Below are 7,553 nucleotides of genomic sequence, written 5' to 3'. Positions count from 1 at the left end.
GATGCTTGCCTCTAGCAAACTTGCTCAATCCCACCTTGAGATGCTCTTTCTCCATCTTGAGCTTCTTGTTCTCTTCCTTGAGAATATCATTGTTCTTCTCTTCCTTGAGTTTCTTGTTATCTTCTTTGAGCTTCTCATTCTCAAGGATCAACTCTTTGTCATGATCAAGAGTTTCTAGCACAATGGTGTTGTGACTTTTCATCTCTTCAAGATCTTTCATGAGCTTCTCATGGTCACTCTTGAGCTTGACATACTCATCATAGTCATTGCACTCAACCACTTGCTTGCCTTTGCTACTAGATCCGTGCTCAATGCTCTCATCAATTAAATCATCACATGAGGTAGCTATATCAATCTTAACAACATGGTTAGTAGCAACATGTGGCTCATTTGGTAAGAATTCTTGTGCAATAACAAGGGTATCATAATTGATCTTTAGAGTTGTATATTCATCTTTTAGCTTGTTGTGACTAGTGATAAGCTCATTGTGCACCCACTCAAGTTTATCATGTTTATCTTTAAGCTCTTTCTTAGAAGATTTGAGCTCCTTGAGTTTGGATGATATAGAATCATTTGTTTCTTTGAGCTCATCATTAGCCTTTTCTAATGTATCACACTTAGCTAAGAGTGAATCATTTTTAGCATCAAGTTTTTCATTTGTAGCTCTACTCTTTCTAATGATCTTAGTGTATTTTCTTAGTATTTTGACAAGATCATCATATGTAGGTGAATCATCATCGCTATCACTATCATCATCACTAGCTTGCTCATCATCACTACTATCATCACTCTTAGTTACCTTGCGTTCACCCTTGGCCATAAGGCATAGGTGTGTAGAGGATGATGGCGATGGTGGCGGTGAGGATGCAAGATCAATAGCAATGGTGGCCACCTTCTCATTGTCACTCTCATCATCGGATGATCCACTTGATGAATCAATGTTCGTGAGCCCATCACCGACAATATAGGCCTTGCCACTCTTCTTCTTCTTGTAGAAGTCCCTCTTTTTGCCATCTCTCTTCTTGTATGGCTTGTTCTTTTTCTTTTCATCTTCATCACTTGAATCGTCTTTCTTGCCCTTGTTCTTGAACTTGTCTTTCTTGGGCTTTGTGCATTGATGAGCTAGGTGGCCAAGTTCACCACAATTGTAGCAATCCATCTCGGAGATTGGCTTTCTTCTTGAGCTAGTGAAGAACTTCTTCTTCTTGCCATCAAACTTGATGCCACTCTTGTTTAGCCTTTTTAGCATCTTGGTGGTCTTCTTCACCATGAGAGCAAGGCTCTCTTCATCATCTTCATCACTTGAGCTCTCATACTCAAGTCTTGCTTTGCCCTTATCTTGGCTAGCTTTGAATGCTAAGTCCTTCTCTTTCTTCTTTGTAGAGGATGAGCCATCTTGTGGCGTGATGTGCATGTACATCTCATGAGCATTGATCTTTCCCAAGATTTGTGTCGGTGTAGCGGTGGAAAGATCACCTTGATGTAGCACGGTCACAATGTGCCCATATTTGTCAATGGGGAGGACACTCAAGATTTTTCTCACAACGTTGGATGGTGACATTTGAGTAAGTCCAAGCCCATTGACTTCCTCTACAAGAACATTTAAACGAGAATACATCTCATTAGCACTTTCTTTAGGAAACATCTCAAAAGAATTTAACTTTTTAATTACAAGATGATAGCGTTCCTCACGCTCACTCTTGGTTCCCTCATGGAGCGCACAAACGTCCGACCATAGTGCATGGGCGTCTTTGTGGTTCCTTACATGATTGAACACATCTTTGCAAAGGCCTCTAAAGATGGTGTTGCGAGCCTTTGCATTCCATTTTTCATAATTCACTTCATCGCCTTGAAGTTGTGCGGCATTCTTAGGTGTTGGGAACCCTTGAGAGGCGGCTCTAAGAATTCCAACATCTAGAGCTTCTAAGTACGCCTCCATGTGGATTTTCTAATATGGAAAATCATCTCCCTCAAAGATAGGTGGAGGTCCATCCCCGTGAGACATCTTGCTCTAAGCGATTAAGCTTAAAAATGTGAGCACAAGGCTCTGATACCAATTGAAAGGATCAAGATGCCCAAGAGGGGGGGTGAATTGGGCTAATTCTAAATTTTCTTGCAATAATCAAATCCTACGGGTAGCCCAATTAACCTCTTGTGCCTAGAAAAGTGTTTCTATCAAATCAACGCACAAAAGACTTGCAACCTATGTTCCAAACTTACTCTAGCATAGCAATTCTTATGAATGTAAAGACAAGTATTGAATTGCTCAAAGTAAATACTTAAAGTAAATGCTCAAAGTAAATGGAGAGAGGAACGCGGCGATGTTTTGCCGAGGTATCGGAGAGTCGCCACTCTCCACTAGTCCTCGTTGGAGCACCCTCACAAGGGTGTAGCTCCCCCTTGATCCACGCAAGGATCAAGTGCTCTCTATGGGTTGATTCTTCGACACTCCGTCGTGGCGAATCACCCAAAGCGGCTCACAACTTGAGTTGGGTCACCCACAAGCTCCGCCGGGTGATCACCAAGCTCCCAATCACCACCAAGCCATCTAGGTGATGGCGATCACCAAGAGTAACAAGCACGAACTCTCACTTGACCACGCGAAGCCTAATGAGAAGATGGATGCACACTTATCTACTCTTGATTCACTAATGAGGTTTCACTCTTGGATTCTCAAATCACAAATACCTCACTAGGACCTTACTTTTCTTGGCACTCACAAATGTGTTTCTCAGCTGTTGGAATGAGCAAAAGTGACTCCACTCACGAGTGGAGCTTCTATTTATAAGGCAGCCTAAAAAACGAACCGTTATGAGTTTCTGCGGGGTGACCGGACGCTCCGATCGTTTTGACCGGACGCTCCGGTCAGTTCAACCCGTGCAACAGTTTTCACGTGATGACCGGACGCTATCAGGGTCCGGTTAGTACTGACCAGACACGTCCGGTCACTCTTGGATGCTTACTGTAATCGACCGGACGCTGGATACTCAGGGTCCGGTCACCACTGACTGGACGCGTCCGGTCACACTTGCTCAAGTCTGGACCCTTACTGGAGTCGACCGGATGCTGGCCCTCAGCGTACGGTCACATTGACCTTCCAGCGTCTGGTCACACCAGACTTGTTCTCCTTGGTCAAATGAACTGACCGGACCCTGCGGCCAGCGTCCGGTCGCACCGGAGCCAGCGTCTGGTCAGTATTTGACCCTCCATTCACTTCCAACTCTCGATCATATGTGAATGAAGTTTGCTCCAAAGGATCTTAGGCATTCATAGGAGCTACCTAGAGCTAGTTTTAACAAGTGTGCACCACACCTAACTCACTAGACTCAACTAGGTCAAGCTACCCATCCATACCCCCCTTAATAGTATGGCCAAAGGAAAAACAAAGTCCTAAACTACTCTAAGTGTCTTTCCAACTTCACTCGACACTTAGAACTAGTCATCCTTAACCTTGTCATCCAATCCTTTGAAAACCAAAACGATTTCCATCGTAGGGGCATGACAACCTCAATTGCCCAATCGATCTCCATTACCATGACCTAACTTTATTTGCCTCTGCAAAACACACGTTAGTCATAGTAATCTTGTATTGTCATTAATCACCGAAATCCAACTAGGGGCCTAGATGCTTTCACCAATCATGATGTCTTTGCATGGAAACCTTCTGACATGCTGGGCATACCACAGGAGGTCACTGAGCATGCATTATGTCTCGTCCCAAGCTTAAAGCCCTCCAAGCAATGACTGCATTGCTTTGATGACAAGAGGCGTAGGGCTATAGGCAAGGAGATCGCCAAACTCCTGGCAGCGGGATTCATCAAGGAGGTATACCACTCTGACTGGCTTGCTAATCCTGTTCTTGTTAAAAAGAAGACTGGGAAATAGAGAATGTGTGTTGATTATACTAGCCTCAACAAGGCATGTCTGAAGGACCATTTTCCTTTGACTCCACCTTAGGATGAGAAATCCTCTCCTTTCTAGATGCCTACTCAGGCTACCACCAGATCACAATGAAAGAGTCCTACCAGTTCGCAACTTCATTCATCACCCCATATGGTTCGTACTGCTACGTAACCATGCATTTCGATCTAAAGAACATTGGCACCACCTATCAACGGTGCATGCAGTAATGTTTCATTGACCAAATCAACCCACTCGACTAGCCTGACCAAGTCGAGCCGCCAAAACCAATGATCGTCGTCTATGTAGATGACATAGTGGTCAAAATGGCTCAAGCTTATGACCTGATCGTGAACTGGGCTCAACGTTCATGAACCTCCAAAGGTTCAGCATCAAATTGAATCCCAAAAAATGTGTTTTCGAGGTTTCAAAGGGGAAGCTGCTTGGATACATTGTGTCCAAACACGGTATCGAGGCCAACCCCAAAAAAATCACAGCCATCTCCAACATGGGCCCTATACGCAACGTCAAGGGTGTACAAAGGCTCACCCATTGTTTGGCCACCTGAAGGTCCAGCGACCTATATACTTTGTCGGTGAGGTACTCACCAACGCCATGGTTCGGTACCCCTAGGTGTAGAAACTTCTATACGCCGTGCTGATGGCAACCCAAAAGCTCTTGCACTACTTCACCGACCATGAAGTCATGGTCATCAGTTCATTCCCGCTAGGAGACATCATCCGCAACCGCGATGCCACGGGATGGATCTCCAAGTGGGCACTCGAACTAATAGGCCATGACATCAGATATATCCCTCACACCACTATTAAGTCTCAGGCTCCTGACCCTAGACGTCACCTATGAGTATTGGATGATGTACTTTGATAGGTCCATAATGGCACCTAGGTAGGGGGCTAGAGTGGTTTCTGATCTCCCTAGATGAGAGCAGTCTCCGCTATGCGATCCATCTCCATTTTTTGGCCTCAAACAACATCACGGAATACAAGGCCCTCATCAATGGATTGCACATCACCATCGAGCTCGGCGCTACACGCCTGTACGTCCACGATGACTCAGAGTTGATCGTCGACCAAGTCATGAAGGAGTCACTTGCAAAAGCCCCCTCATGGCAGCATACTGCTAGGAGGTGCGCAAAGCTCAAGGACAAATTCTAGGGGATCAAACTACATCATATCCCCCGAAAGGACAACGATGCCACCAATTCTCACAAAATTGGTTGCCAGGCGGGTTCTGTCTCTAGATGGGGTCTTCATCAATGACCTTCATGAGGCATCTACCCGCATCCTAGAAAGTCCAGTCTAGACACACTCCGATGCCAATCTAGAACTGGGGGGCTCTGACCTCGGTGCCTCCATGACGACGTCGCCTGTTGACATCGTCGTGGTAGCACTCGATCAAGCCGACTAGAGAGCACCGCTACTCTCCTACCTCCTTGAGGAGATTCTCCCACTAGAAAGGACTGAAGCGCGATGAATCACTCAACACGCCAAGACATTTGTCGCATTTGGTAATGAACTTTATAAGCAAAGTCCGTCAGGAGTACTCATGAAGTGCGTCCCTACCAACTAAGGGAAACAGCTCCTCCTTGAGGTCCATGCCAAAATCTACGAACATCACATGGCCCCGAAGGTTGCTGGTCAGAAAAGCCTTTCGCTAAGGTTTTTACTAGACCACTACACTGCAATATGCAGAGGAGGTCATCCATAGGTGTGAGGGAATGCCAGTTCTATGCTCGGCAAACTCATTTGTCGGTGTAGGAGCTTCAAACCATCCCCTATCACCTAGCCAATCGTGGTCTGGGGCCTCGACATGGTTGGACCCCTCAAAAAGGGTCCGGGTGGCTTCACTCACCTACTCGTAGTGGTGGACAAATTCACCAAGTGGATAGAAGCGAAGCCCATCACCAACATTCACTCGGAAGAGGCGGTCAAGTTCTTCCTTGACATTATCTATCATTTTGGTGTTCCTAACTGTATCATCACTGACCATAGAACTAACTTCACTAGGAAAAAGTTCCTGGACTTCTATGATGGATACGAACATCAGGATCGACTGGGCCTCAGTCGGACATCCACATACTAACAGTCAGGTCGAACGGGCCAATGGCATGGTCCTCCAAGGACTTAAGCCACGCATCTTTGACCGACTCAATAAGTATGTTGGGCGATGGGTTGCAGAGGTCCCAGCGACCCTCTAGAGCCTAAGAATGACCCTGAACTGATCCATAGGGTTCACACCTTTCTTCCTAGCCTACGGAGCTAAAGCAGTGTTGCCCTTCGACCTCAACCACGGTGCCCCAAGAGTGAAGGCCTTCGACCAAGACCAAGCCACGGTGGCTCAATAGGACACAGTTGACCTTCTCGAGGAGGCTCGTGAGATGACCATCATCTGCTCCACTCGCTACCAATAAACTCTCCACAGGTACCATGAAAGAAAAATCAGAGGGAGGATCCTTGAGGTCGGAGACCTCATGCTCCGAAGAACCCAATCAACCAAGGAGAAACATAAACACTCTCCACCATGGGAAGGACCCTATACAGTGACTGGGGTGATCCGACCGGGCACCTACTGACTGAAGGATGACAACGGCAACATTCTACCAACACATGGAACATCGAACAGTTACAGTCATTTCTTCCCCTAAAACTCGGTCTTACCATTTTTTCTTCATTCAACTGTTTGCTCCTACAAGCACCCAGCTCGAGCACTCTTGGCGTGGGTCGCTCGAGGGTTCCATGAGGGTGCAATACCACCCCTCTTTTTTACTATCATATAGTAATACTTTTCACCCAAACAAAAGGGTAGTCCGCTCCTTTAATTACCCTATGTAACTTATGTTTTAAACTCTTGACCGATCACACCCCACCATGACCTACGGTTATGAGCATCTGAGCTTCGTGGGCCACGCTGAGGTTCTTAAGGTTGCATCCTATGGGTCAAACGGGCATGTGCGAAAAAGAAAGGATAAAAAACAAAGCTATGCTAGGGTGAAAACAGAGACGGATGGGACAAGCTTTCCCTTACGAGTGATTCCATCACAAAACAAAATTGAAGTATTCACGAATGTAAAAAAACTATTCACATGGGGCTTCCCCATGAACTTAACTTTTACATATACTAACTACTTCTACTCTAAATTCTATTATGGCTGCCCGATGACATCGGTTGACAACACGGTCGACGAGGATAAGGGCTGCTCGCTTTCCAATGGGACGACATTTGGCTTGGTCAGAGGAGGGACGATGCTCGCTTCCGACCCGGTCTCCACTCTGTCTGTAGGCTGGATGGCATCTTCCTGGCACACGCCTTCAGCCACGCTCAAATGGTGAGCCTCCATCACCCACTCCGTAGAGACTTGCTTGGCCACCATCTATGCATATGGCACCAAGCTCTCGCCAAGCGCATGGATCACATCCACACTCCAGCCATCAGCGTACCCCCTGCAAATGGCGGTGAAGTCTAGGTTCAGGTGGTGCATCGCCACTAAGGTCAGCACCCTGACGTCCCATAGAAGATGCTGTCAGAGATGAGCGCCCAAACTTCATTTGGGACCTCCTCTAGCTGGACGACGGGCGTACTGGTACTCGGCGCTGACCCAAACACCTCGGAAATGACCACCTAGGGCGACGTTG

The sequence above is a fragment of the Miscanthus floridulus genome, chromosome 19, assembly GCF_019320115.1.
Source record: "Miscanthus floridulus cultivar M001 chromosome 19, ASM1932011v1, whole genome shotgun sequence".
Classification (NCBI taxonomy): Eukaryota; Viridiplantae; Streptophyta; class Magnoliopsida; order Poales; family Poaceae; genus Miscanthus; species Miscanthus floridulus.
The sequence above is the reverse complement of the archived record's forward strand: the minus strand, read 5'-3'. Positions refer to the sequence as shown.